The sequence below is a fragment of the Silene latifolia genome, chromosome 9 (assembly GCF_048544455.1).
Source record: "Silene latifolia isolate original U9 population chromosome 9, ASM4854445v1, whole genome shotgun sequence".
Classification (NCBI taxonomy): domain Eukaryota; kingdom Viridiplantae; phylum Streptophyta; class Magnoliopsida; order Caryophyllales; family Caryophyllaceae; genus Silene; species Silene latifolia.
Genome location: NC_133534.1, coordinates 29,780,641 through 29,795,638, shown reverse-complemented (window position 1 = coordinate 29,795,638; position 14,998 = coordinate 29,780,641).

Sequence of the window (14,998 nt, the reverse complement as noted above, 5' to 3'; positions counted from 1 at the left end):
TTGGCCCGATTCCTTTCGAGCCGCTTTGATATCGCTTAGGTCTCCAGGTTGTAATCTTCGATTGACCTTAGGGCTATACTTTGACTTTCGCCCTGTCCAAGCCTCAGTCAAAGTGGGGGCTCTATAGATACCCAGTATCTGCCGAGTCACCAACAAACACCTATTGATTATCGAACTACAACATGGTTAGGAATCGCAGCGTTTGATCGATAGTTTTGTACAACTATACTTCGAAAAACTTAAAACGATTTCGAAAATAAAATATTTCAAAACTTTTCGAAAGTACCTGGAGTGTTTAATGCATGACGATGGGGTCGCAATAACACTAATTAGAGTCAAAACAGACACCGGACCAAAAACAGACTCAAAAATTCAAATCCCGACTCCAATAATGAGTCAAACCGAGTCAAACACAAAAAACAAACTTTTCAAAGACTTCCATGTTAAGGTTTACCAGAATCCTTAGTGGCCAAGTACCAATCAAGTTCATCCAAAACATAGGATATAACAAATCATGATTTCAATTGCATGATAGTGACAAGACACCTCGAAGACCCGCGAAATGACTCGCGCCTCTTCGAGCAGCCCATGCGGCCACGTCGCTCAAAACGCACACAACCACCCATTTTCCTATAAATACCCCTCAAATGCCACAATTTTGAGAGTTACGCGAGTGTCCGCCCTCTCATCTCTCCCTTAAAATTCTAGACTCGACTTCTCCAGTCACAAACCGACACGTGTTTCTGACTTACCGATCGAAAACACAAGCCTTACACATTGTTTGGCACCGTCATCGTGCATTAAATCACTTGACCGACCATGTCGACCAACTACATCATCACTAAACTTAAAACACTCTTTTACATTGATAAAACGGTTTTCAAACCGAGTTTTCTGACCAAACATGTTGATACACTTTCGTCGATTTATCGTCTCAAGCCTAGCATGTAAGTATGAGGGTGTAAAAATCATCTTTCATTATGTTTTTCATTTGTTTCATGACTATAACATGCTAAAACATGCATAACATGGTCCAAACATGGGATAAATGAGCCAAAACCGGATTTTTGGTTAAGGTAAAGGTTTCTTGTATAGCAACCAGGCTCGCGGCCTAAAGCGCCTCTCAGCCAAAATCCAAACGTGTTTGGTCTCTTCTTCCCCTTTCGTTTTCATTTCATATTTGTAATCGGTTTTTACCATTTCAAATATTTCAAATCTCTTTTTCTATGACAAACTTTTAACCATGAAACATTTTCACCCTTGGTTCCTAATACCATGACGTTTTAATCCGTGTTTCGGTGATAATATTTGGTTAATTACATTTTAAAGGGTATTTTAAAGCCTTTTATTTCATTTCTTTACATTTTCAAAACAAATGCGTTACTCATGAACACAAAATCATCCTTGGTTCTACATACCATGTCGGATTTTAACCCGAGTACGATGAGAAATATTGACTAATTATAAGCAAATGAACTTAAAACAATTAGTTCATAACCATTTTCAAAACTATTCATGTCAAGCTTGCAAAACCGAAGCCGACGTCGAATATTGTCAAAACAGTTATGATTATTCAAGTCTTGTTCTTCACATCAATATAAAAATGGTTTAAAACGAACTTTTCAAATCACGACGAGTTCAAACACCCGCTTTTCAATACATTTTACGAACTTTTTCAATGGTCAGAAGACGTCCTTCAATCGTCTGTTGATCCACGCCTAAACAGGCCACTCCTTTTTCTATTTTTAAACCTGGGTAGACCTGCTTGCATCGCCTGATGGCTCGGGCCTATATAGGCTGTCTGTTGTAGGGTCTGTTTTCTTCTAGCATTTTTCTAGGACGATCCCGACTTCGGTTAACCCGAATACAGGACGGATAAGATGACAAATCTGCCTATTTTACATCATATTTGCAAAAGGCCTTACTAAGACAAATGGATCACGTTATGCACCATAAACCTAACCCGGTAAATGGATGTTTAATTTCCGTCTTGCATGCAAATAAACATTAAATCCAACTCGACATAAAATACTTGATACTTGGATTAAACAACCGACATAGAAAGCTCACATGTTAGTTTCAAACTCGTGGATGCGTATTCATGCATTTACTCGTTTGATCAACTTTTGCATTTAACCAACCAAGATCGATCAGTAGAGGCCGCTACCGCGGGCGGGATTAGGTGTCCGATTAAAGGGCTTCTCAATACGTACCTTCACCTCTTACTCAGAAACTTTGGATAATGGACGACCTTATCCAGGGCGTAGGAGATTCGTTCTAGAGAAAGGATGCTAAAGAGAGACGATTCCTTATTTTTAGTACCTATGTCAAACACAGCTTTTTGCATTGGTTGACCTAGATATAATGTGGATTCGAACGGGTTCCAAGTATCCCACAAATACATGGTGGCGACTCTGAACATCTCTTGCATCATTTCGAGACCCTTGGCGAGATGAAATCGACCGATCTAAAACGATTCCGTCGAAAGCATTTTTACGCCGCTGAGCATGGCTTTCAGAAAGACCGCTGCCGCATCCTGCAGATCAGTCGGGCGTTGCAGGTGGGCCATGTCCACACAAGGCTCCTCAAGAAGAAGCACAACTAGAACTAGACAAAAGAACGATTCAAATACACAACACCGTCCCCGGCAACGGCGCCAGTTTGATGAAGCGTGTCGTTGTACGCTCTCAAACACATTTATACCCAACTACTAGCATAGCAAGCAAGTCGGAGTCGAACCCAAATGACGGTGGGTACTCAAATTGTTTAATCTAATTGTAGTTACACTTAGGGTTGTCACAATTGAAATGGGTTGAAGATTCTAATCTAATAAAAGCAATAAGGTAAAATAAGCAACAAATAAAAAGATGTAAACAAATGATAAAAGGCACTATGATGTCATGGTTTCATAGGGGATTCATGGTGGTGATCATACAAACATGTTTCCATAGTTGTAAGCAATTATTGTTGTAGAGGAACCGAGTTAGTTTATGTCTTACGGTTCATAGGAAGATTTGGGTCCTGGAGCCGAGTCGTCTAGACTGTACAACACCTACAAGTCGACTTACTTTCTTCTTATTCACTTCTATGCATGGTTTAACAAGACTGGAGTTGGTTTATATCTTAAAAGTCTTGTTGAAAAGGTAATAGATGGGTAAAAAATACAAGGTTTCATAGTATAGCATTTAATCAAACATAACATGTGCATAGGTTAACACTACAACAAGCAAGCAATCATATGATAACATATTAGATTAAGTATGAATCTACCCCCATGTTATAGTTCTCCTAATCCCCCACTAATCCTAGTTAAGGAACTACTCACTCATTATCATGGAAGACATGTTATCAATGGTGTCAATTATTTTAACAAGCGTAAACATGATTAAAGAGTAAGGAAATAAACAATAAAGAGTATAGAGTATAGAGATTATACCAACATTAAGATGAACAAATGGAAAGGAAAGAATAATAGAAGAAAACTTGATTGATTGATGAAGAGTTGTCAATTCTACAATAATAACCCAATAATCTTCATTTACCTAATAATAAACTTGAACAATAATTTAGAAAAGAATAACGTGTAATTTTGTGGAATGATTAAAGAATAATTTATTCTAATCTACTCCTAATCTAATCTAATAGAGGTTTTCATCTAGGAGAGAATTGGTTTTAATCTAAGGGGACTTGGTTATTAGCTAGGGCATACAACGGGGTATTTATATTAAAGATTAAGTACAAGAATTAGGTTTACTAAGGGCTTTAAATGACGATTAAGACCCTAAGATAAGCTTGATGATTTGCAAATCCTAAGGGACATGCGCGGCCTGAGTAGCAACTCCCCAGGGACACGCGTGTCTTGGCTCAGTACTTGCTCGTGCTGCTCTGCGATCCGACCGTCCTAGGATCGGGACGCCCGGATTATGGCCTTGGACGCCCGTCTTGTGGTCGGGACGCCCAGATTATGGGACAGCTTGGTTCTTATTCTCGTGACGGCTTCAAGACCCATGGGGATCATTTAAGGGGTCGCGGGAGTCGGTCGCCATTGCCCATTTATTGTGGAGGACACTCACTCCAACATAATCCACTAAATTCTTTAATTATATTAATTGTTTCTTCTACTCCGATTTCACCGCCTTGGGAAACCGAGATGGTAACATATCCCAATTACCTTGGTCGGGTAAGAAGGGGGTGTTACAAAGTGGTATCAGAGCTACGATTTTAGAACCTAAACCAATGAATCAAAATGAATCTAGGAATGTCTAATAAAAAGAACCTGAAATGTGTACAATAGGAGATCGGTTTTGGATGAGTAGGCGCCCTCATATCAAAACTAGTCTCTATTGTCTCGGTTGGTCACTACGTTATGAGTATGGGGGAACGCGGTGTGGAACATTATATGGTTGCATGATTATGTGATAGTGTTAAGCTTATTGCATGGTATAGTTGTTTCCAATGACGTGTGACTGTGTAGAGATGTTGAATTCTTGGATTAATGTAAATAGCATGTTTAAGAATGGCTAATATGTGTTGGTATATGGATAGTGGTTTAACTCATTGAATTTGTACTACGTGTTAATTGAATGCTTATTAGTGCTATCGATAATGTGTGCGTAATAACGGATGTTGGTAGAGAAACCACTTGTGCTACGGTAGTGTACCAAAGCCGGTAAGTAGGATGGCGTATGGATAAACTCGGGTGAGTCACCGATAGCCGGTGGACTCCCGAACCTCTTGTTGTATTGCAGGAATTATGTCGATAGAATTTTGTTGAGACGAACCCAACGAAATCACTGGACTGACTACGAGCACCAACTGAATCGAGTAAACAGGCACTCGACTGAGTGGAGCTTGACTCGACCGAGTGGACAAAATCCGGGAATTAGTACATTTTTGGAAAAACGTCACTCGACCGAGTAGGCCGTCTACTCGACCGAGTAGAGTTGTACTCGACCGAGTGCACTCGGCACTCGATCGAGTAGATTTACACGGGTGAGGGTCACTCGACTAAAAGCCCTCTTTGCTCCATAATTCATTCTTATCCTCTTATCTTCATACCTTCATCGCCTTTCTCACCAAAAACCTAACAAGAACATCCTTTGTTGCACTCTTGTTGCTTAGGACTCATCCAATTGCTCCACGTTTCTTCATTCATCACCACTAATTTGACAATGTAAGTATGCTCATCTTGTTTCATTTTTCCCCAATTCGATTTCTCTTTAGATCTAGACTAATTTACTTGAGTTTTGTTAATTAGTTGCATACTTTTGTTTAATTCATGATATTAATAAACTTTCTACACCATTATTGTTGATGAAAATCAAATTTTAGTATTGAAATTTTGTCAACCATTGATGAACTCGAAAATATTGTTCTTGGGTCAATAATGTGATTTTAGTGCTTGTTGTTGAATTTAATTGAACGACAAAGGCTTAACCTTTGTTGTTATTGATGGATCTTATTTGGTATGTGAAAATTTCGTCTTAAAACTCCGTCTTAAATTTCGAAATCTAGGTGAGTCATGCCCAAATTATGATTTTTCATGAATAAACTTGGTTTATTTGCCTTAAAAGACTACCATCCTTGTTGATAATGGGGTATATGGGCTCAAAACGAAACAAATTTTGTCTTAAAATTTGGGTGTAATTTTCGAAAATCTCTTATGTACCCATGAACAATTTTAATTTGTGTCTTAAAAATGATTTAAGTATGTTGTTAGGCTATAAGTTTGATGGTTATTGTTATACTATGAGATAAACTAAAAATTTTGCGTCTAAAAAATGTGACCAATTTCTCAAAAATTCAGTACGAGCCATGTCAAAATTTTGATTTTATGCTCACTACATGTTTTACTTACTAATGGTTACCTTAAGCCTCAAACTTATGATTCTTGGGGAAGCTTTACATTGAAAATTATCCCGTCTTAAGGACTGTAAAGAGTCGGAAATAAGCATTTTCTTTACCCGGAATTTTCACTTTAACAAGTCAATTCTCGTCTTGATTACTTCTTAATAATTTAAATTGAATTACGATAACATGTGACCTCTTATGTTAGAATTTTCCATCTTAAAATTTTTAAGATTTTCAAGACAAATGACCATTTTGCTAGGAGTCTAGTGTTGTACTTCATTGTTGAGTTGAGTTTGAACAAAATGGGATGATAAATAAGGATATTACATGTGATTAAGTTTATGTTTTAAGCCATTTTATGTCACAAGAATTTCAATTTCCGGAACAAAATTTGTAACATGAGAAAATTTTGAGTGTTGGTTAAAATACACGGGAACTATGTTAGAAATTTCATTTAAATTGCCATTTACCAATTTAAGAAATTGGAGAAAATTTTCATTCATATCCAAAGTTGGCTCAGATTCTTACCTTTCCAATTCCATATCTTGTGTGATTTCATCTTGTAGCATGTCGGGGAACACTAGAACCGGCCGTGGGGGGAATTCCCATCAACCACAACAAGAGGCACCACCCGCCATTACCCTTCCGGGCTACCCGGCGATAGCCTTTTAGAGCAAAGATCACCGGAGTAACTTTGAGGTCCTAGCAACTAGAAGGATGGCCGCGATGAAGTGTATGTCGGTGAGTAATTTAGAGGCCTTGGGAATAGAGAGAGAGGTACATGACACCTTCTCGGTCCTTGGGTTGGAAGGATTGTACAATCTAGAGGAAATAAGCTACTATAACCTCACTCTCGTGTTTTTAAGCTCTTTCACCTATAATAAGGATACCCATGCCGTTAGCTTTTGGCTCAAAAATACCACCTTCAACCTAGCTAGTGACGCCTTTTCAGACCACTTAGAGTGGGTAAGCGAGTCGAGGGTCACCATGAGAAGATTGAGAAAGACATGAAAGCCTCAAGGTATTTTCACCTCTATATGAGTAAGGGAATGACCGGTGTGAGTAACATGAAAACAAGTGATGTCGAGCACCCCGTCCTAAAAATATTTTTACACTCCTTGACCAACCTCCTTTGTTGGAGGAGGGACCCGAAAAAACTCAACTCCACGGAGGTGTTAATCTTGAGTTCTTACCTTAACCCCCGCCATGAAGAGCGTTACTACTTTAACGCCGTGTCTCTAATGTGCCTTGCCCTTGAGAGGATGACCGAATCGGAAAAGTACTCCTTAGATTGTGGGGCCTTGGTGACTCGGTTAGCTAAGAACCTACTAGATTATGAGCCGGGGGCGGTGGACGCCCCTATATCTAGCGGAGTCGTGTTCTTCGATTTTGCGTTGTTGAAAAGTAAGTCTTGGATTGTAGATGGGCGGAGGAGGGTATTTATTCATGGATGGTAGACGAGCATTGTCATATGAAACTCCCCGCCGATGGAAGACTACCCCCGACTTCTCACTTGGAGAGAGAGGGATCACCTTGTCCTTGTTCCCAACGCTACACCATTCCTAGTAGCCTCACTTTTGACATTGACGATGCGACCATGGAATGAGAGACCCCTACACTACCTTCTTCACCTCGTGCTTCAGTTGAATGAGCTCTTACATCGTTCCCTAATCCTACACCTACATCGATGATGCCTCCACCTTATGCTGGGAACTTTGGCCAAACCTAACCCATCTTTGACTCCAACTACCCCATGTGGTACCTCATCCATCGAGTGAACACCGACCTTGTGTTGAGAGACATGCACGAGGCAGACTATAAATAATGAGTGCTTAGTCCATCAATAAGAAGAACAACTAAAAATAGAGGCAAGAACAATTGAAACACACAACCCCGTCCACGGTAACAACGCCATTTTGACAAGCTAGTCGTTGTTCACTCTGAAACACATTTATATCCAACTCAGTATAAAAAGTAAGTAGAGTCGAACCCAAAGGACGGGGGTATTAAAATTGCTGAATCTAATTGTTGTTGTGCAAAAGCAAGTAAATAGCAAGAATTAAATCAACAAGAAGGAAAACTAGGAAGAGTGGATTCATATAGGTTATTAAGGTAACTACAGAATATTGGGTCACATGTTGATCGTAGTCTTATTTTGGCCATTGGGTTGAGGCTCTCGATCTTACAACCCTACCATTGACCAACTCTAGCTAGCTCTTGCATACACAAGGTTGGTCTACGCGCAATATACAAGTTCTAATACAATCAAAGGCTCTCGATATTATGGGGGCATATAAACAAGTAGAGAATCTTGCAAGTTGGCCACACAAGCATTTCATCAAACATAAAGAGTGCATATGCTACAAGCAAGACAAGTAATCAACAATTGAACCCAACATACATATATTAACGCATAATCAAGTCCATAATCCCCCATTAATCATAGCAAGGTTACTACTCACTAATCATCATGAGAAACATGTAAACAATAACAAAAAAAATAAGGAATCTTAACTAAGCATGATGATTGAGACAAGTAATTACCCAAATAAATAAAGGATTAACAAAGAAATTAAAAGGGATTGGAAATAATACAAACCAATAAAACAATAAAGGAAAAAAATCTTCAATAAATGTGAAGACTTGTCACTTAATCTTGAAGCAAAACCCAAGAGATTCAAGAATAAACTAATTAATGAGTAGTGAAAGATTGAATATTGAAAGATTGATGCAAATTGATGAAAGATTAATGTAAATTGAGAATAGATTAAAACTAATCTAAAATGAGATATAAACTAAGAAGGCTTAATCTAATCTAAAGGGGCTTCCTCAGACTAATGAGTCTTAACCCTAGAATTATTACAAATAGGGTATATATAGTAAGTACAAGATTACTTTAAGGAATGATAGATTAGGAAAAATGTGAAATAGGAGAAGTAAACAATAGCCATGCTCGAGCGGCAGAGGAACTCCTGCGAGTTACGCAGTTTTGGGCTGTATCTCGAACGGGTTAAAATCAACTCGAGCGATTTTATTCAAACTGCTCCTATCTCGAGTGGGATAAGCTCTAGATTCCTACTCTTGGCTTCTAATGGCTCCACAACTCGTTGAGGGTGACTTGTAGTCACAATGATTCCACATGCTTCTTCTAAACCTCATACCGAACATCCATGGGTCATCATTCTCACCTCCTCCTCATGCTAATCTTCTAGTGTCGTCAACTAGCTCCCAAGTGTGCGCAATAGACGGGAATTCTGCCACTTTTACCCCCTTCCGTACAAGACATATAGAATGTACTAGGAAAGCAAATAGGAAGCAACTGACTAATAAAATGACTATAAAAGTCCATAATAGCGTGCAAAATAAGGTTGGTTAAGGGTTAAATGTGTGTAAATATGAGCCACATCATAACTACTCGAACCCTCTTAAGCTTAAGACGGATATACCCATATTAAATAAGAATTTGTGATTATTCTTTACTTTCGTACCTATTTAAATAACACGTGTTGGATAGTAACCCCAACATTGTTGAATGACTTAAGTTAGTAATATATACAATCTTTATGTTAAAATTGTGTTAAGTTCTTACTATTTATGTTAGGAGTAAGACTAGTAAGACATTAAGACTCTAAATGTGACTATATTGGAGTTATGACTTAGGACCTTATATATAAAGGTCAATAATAATGTTGGATAAGATGTGAGTGAGCTTAATATCCCGAGATAAGCGTAGATTGAAATCTTAGCTAGTAGCTAAGTGTTGGAGGATTTATTGTATTATTGTTAGTTACGATTGAATAATAATATAAAGTTCGGTTGTGCATAAAAAAAAATAATGTGTCTTTGCTTTTTATATTATTTTTACCAAAAACCCCAATAAGTAGTATCAGAGCTACGACTCGAACGAGAAAATTTTTGGTACAAATAAAGTTTGAGATGGAGTTGTTCAATGGTAAGAACAATTTCGCGTTATGGCAAAGCATCATCAAGGATGTTCTCATATAGCACGGGTTATATGCGACTCTGATGCGGTCAAGAAAAGTTCACTTTTAACCCATTATTGAACCCCGTTTCACATGCTTTTTCGTGCATTTTAGGATCATTTCAGCGTCTTTAGCTTCCTATTTGATTTTCTATAAGATTTTAGCCCATTGTAGGAAATGAAGAAAATTAGGCAGAAATCATGCAATTATGGAGCATCTAGGAGCTATGTTAATGGTACTAATCACCAAGCATGGAGAGCAGATGGAAACTAGAAGGCCGTATCAATATTTTAAGGCTAATGGAGTCAGTCCCCACAGCCTAAAGCCATCCCTCATGGATTATGGGGCGGCAATAGGAGAAGGAAGGAACTAGTAGAGAAACCCGGGCGGGCAGAGCCATAACCAGAGCCATTTGTTGTGGTTAGAACTTATGCACATGTTATGTTTGTTGAAATGCTACATTGACAACCTAGTATGATTCTCTACCTCTTCAACAAGCCTTGTAAGACATAAACAAACTTGAGGATTGTTAGAATATGCATGATGTTCAATAGGAAGAAATAAATCGACCAAGGAACCATAAGAGCAAAGCCAAATTGGTTCTAATCCAACACTAATCCTATATGTGACTCATTTATGTGTTCTACCATGATTTCCCTTATGATCCTATGAAACCCTAGTGTTTTCCCTTTTGTTGATTTAATTCTTGTTGTTTACTTTCTATGCATTAATTTAGATTACAAACTTCCTTTAATTATGACATCCCTAGCACAACTACAAGCTGACTTAATGATTCGAATACCCCTGTCATTTGGGTTCGACCTCTACTTAGTTGCTATGTCAAGTTAGTTGATATATCAATATTGTTTGATGGTTTGACGACAACATCGAAAAGGTGTTGTTGTCGGAGACGGTGTTGTATATATAAATTGTTCTTGTGTCTAGTATTAGTTGAGCCTTAACCTTGAGGAACTTGTTCCTGAAGGCCTTTCTTACCATTTTCATGTAGTTTCCATGTTTGTAGTTGTTTCCTTGTTCTAGTAACAATGATGACACAAGGCTTTCAACAAGGCGTTTATGAGCAAGATGAAGGAAATGGGTACCACTTGTATAAATGAAGAAGGTTTGCTGAACTAGAAAACAGACCCATACCCTATAACTTCTACAATAAAAGCCCAAACTACCCCATAAACTTCTCTTGTGAAAGCCCCTACATTCAAAATCCACAATATCCACCCTCCCAAAACCCATTTTACAACCAAAATCCTCACATGCAAACCTTGGTACTACAAATGCTTCAAGATCGATAAAAATTCTTCGAGCAAGTGCAAAGGGAAAGCAAAGAAAAAGATATGTTGTTAATTGACGCCGTGGATTATGGGAAAAAATTGGAAACTCGATTGGGACAATTGAAGACCATCTAAGAACCTCTCGATGAACAGAGTAATGATGAGGAAGAGTATGGAGGATATTATGAAGCTACTCTTTTGAGTAACACACCAACTAGACCTCACCAATTCTTAAGCATTGACCATCCTATATTCCAATCAGTACCTCACTTTGTAGACATCAAGCTTGAGAGTAAAGGTATGACCTATGATATGGATAAGGTGAAGTCAAAGGAACCAAGTCCTTTGTACCATTGTGAGTATGAGGGAGTGTCATTTGATGTGGACAACAAGATGATAGAGGAGGAGCTAACAAGGGGAACCAATAGTCACAAGGAGTCTTCAATGAAGGTAGAGTTTGGAAATGAATAAAAGCTACCCCACTAATCAACTTTTATTCATGAAGCTTAATCGACAAGAATCCCCATATTCCAATCCATGTCTTGCCTTAAGGAGGTTGTCTACCATTGCGAATATCAAAGTGTAGTGTTTGATAAGGAAGACATGAAGTTGAACGGACCAAGCACTCCTAGCTTATGTGAATATGAGGAGGTTACCTTTGAAGTAGAGTATGAAGTGGTGGAGAAAGAGATAATGAAGAGGATTTAAGCTCTTATCTATGATTCCTATGAGAAGAGTGATGATAAGGCAACAATGGATGATGGTGAACATGAATCACGCTATTGTTCATGGAATGGGGAAGTAGGATTAAAGAGCACATGGGACAACGGGTTTATTCTACTTGTGTGGACATGGCCCACCTGCGTATGCCCAACCGATCTGTGGACAATGGCAGCTGTCTTTTTTGAAAGCCACGCTCGGCGGCCTAAAAATGCTTTCGACCGGATCGTTTTAGATCGGTCGGTTTCGTCTCGGTAAGGGTCTCGAAATGAGTAGAGATGTTCGGAGTCGCCACCAAGCATTTGTGGGATGCCTGGAACCCGTTCGAAATCCACTTTATACCTCGGTCAAATCGAAGCACAAATCAGCGTTTGACATAGGTACTAAAGATAAGGAAATCGTCCCTCTTTAGCATCCTATCTCTAGAATGACTCTCGTACGCCCTGGTTAAGGTCGTCCACTATCCAAAGATTCTGAGTAAGAGGTGAAGGTACGTATTGGAAAGCCCTTTAATCAGACACCCAATCCCGCCCGCGTTTTGCGGCCTCTACTGATCGATCTTGGTTGGTTGAATGCAAAAGTTGATAAAACGGTTTAAATGCATGAATGCGCATCCAATGATTTAAACCTAACATGTGAGAGCTTTCTAAGTCGGTTGATTTAATCCACGTATCAAGTATAAGAGGTCGAGTTGGATTAATGATTGATTTTCATGCAAAACGGAAATTAAACATCCATTTACCGTATTAGGTTTAAGGTGCATAACATGATCCATTTGTCTTAGTATGGCATTTTGCAAATGTGGTTTGAATAATCAAATAGTCATTTGATCCGTCCTATATCCGGGTTAACCGGAGTCGTGGTCGTCCTGGACTAATGCTGGAAGGGAACAGGCCCTGTACCAGACGGCTATAAGAGGCGCGAGCCAGCCGGCGGTGTAAGGGGCCTCCCTCTGGTTTTGAAAATGAGAAGGAAAAGGCCTGCTTGAGGCGCGGGTTAGCCAACGGTTGTATGCCGTGTTCTGACTGTTTAGAAAACGTTATAAAACGTGTTAAAAATAGAGTTTTTGAACCCGATTTGATTTTGAAAGGGTCGTTTAGACCGCATTTGTTGATTTGAAGAACTAGACTCGAATAATCATCATTATTTGATAATATTCGGTGTCGGGTTCGATTTGACAAACTTGACATGAATAGTTTTGAAAATGATCATGGACTAATTGTTTTAAATCCATTTTGAATGTAATTAGTCGATACTCATCATCGCACCCGGGTTAAAATCCGGCATGGTATGTAGAACCAAGGATGATTTCGTGTTGGTGACTAATATGTTTGTTTGAAAATGTAAAGAAATGAAATAAAAGGCTTTAAAATACCTTTTAAATGTCATTAACCAAATATTATCACCGAAACACGGATTTAACCGTCATGGTATGAGGAACCAAGGGTGAAAAATGTTTTATGGTTAAAACATGTGAAACGAAACAAAAAGGTTTCGAAAGTACTTTAAATGGTAAAAACCGATTACAAATATGAAAAATGGATTAAGGGAAATGACGAGAACAAACACGGTTGATCTCTGGTCTGAGTACCCCATTTAGGCGCGAGCCTGTTGGCGACCTAAATGGCTTCTGCCTCTGACCAAAAATCAGTTTTGGCTCGTTTATTCCATGTTTTGGTTCATGTTATGCATGTTTTAGCATGTTAGAGTCATGAAATAAATGAAAACATAATGAAAGAGGATTTTTACACCCTCATACTTACATGTTTGGTTATGGCGAGTGACCGACGTAAGTGTAACAACTTGTTTGATCGGAAAAAACTCGGTTTAAAACCGTTTTGGTAAGTAAAAAGAGTGTTTTAAAAGTTTAGTGATGGTGTAGTGGTCGAAGTGGTAGGTCAAGTGGTTTAATGCACGATGACGGTCCCAAACAATGTGTAAGGCTCGTGTTTACGATCGGTAGGTCGTAAACACGCGTCGGATTGTGACTTTAGAAGTCGAGTCGAGAATTTTAAGGGAGAAAAGAGGGGGCGGACACTCGCGTAACTCTCAAATGGGTGGCATTTGAGGGGTATTTATAGGAGAATGAGTGGTTGTGTGAGTTTTGAGCGACGTGGCCACCTGGGCTGCTCAAAGAGGCGCGAGCCACGTCGCGGGTCTTCGAGTTGTGTTGTCGCTTTCACAACAAAGCAATCATGATTTGTTCTATCCTAGGTTTTGTAGTCACATGTTTGGTACTTGACCAACATGAATCCGGGAAAACTTAGCATAGAAGGCTTTGAGATATTTTGTTTTTGTGTTTGACTCGGTTTGACTCGTTGTTGGAGTCGGGATTTGAATTTTCGAGTCGGTTTTTGGTCCGGTGCCGGTTTTGACTCTAGTTAGTGTCATCGCGACCCCGTCGCCGTGCATTAAACACTCCAGGTATTTTTAAAATGTTTTGAAATGTTTTGTTTTCGAAATCGTTTTAAGTTTTCCGACGTAAAGTTGTACATAAACTGTCTATCAAACGCTGCAATCCCAAAACATGTTGTAGTCCGATAATCATCGGGTGTTTGTTGCAGTCTCAGCAGATACTGGGTATCTATAAAGCCCCCACTTTGACTGAGGCTTGGACAGGACGAAAGTCAAAGTAGAGTCCCCAGGTCAATCGAAGATTACAACCTGAAGACCCAAGCGACGTCGAGGCGGCTCGAAAGGATTCGGGCCAAGGACCTGCCGTCGGAAAGGGCGACGCCAAGGCAATTCGAGGGTACGAGTCAAAGGATCTGTCGTCGGGAACATTTTAAAGTCTGTCGACTGTCCGTGCGGGTCATTTTAAAGTCCATTAGACTACGTACAAAGGCTCGATAGCCATAAGAAGGAGTCATACCTAAGGCATCTTCGGATATGTCCTTGCATGGTTGCGGATAAATGCTCGCCAGCTGCGGTGCGTATGTGAGGAGGGCTCGCCAGCCGCGGTGCGTTGTAAGGCTCGCCAGCCGAGACAAGGAAATGTACCCGAGGCATCTTCGAGATATGTCCTTGAAAGGTTGCGGAGAAAGGCTCGCCAGCCCTGGTGCGTATGTGAGGAGGGCTCACCAGCCGCGATGCGTTGTAAGGCTCGCCAGCCGAGACAAGGAAATGTACCCGAGGCATCTTCGGGATGTGCCCTTG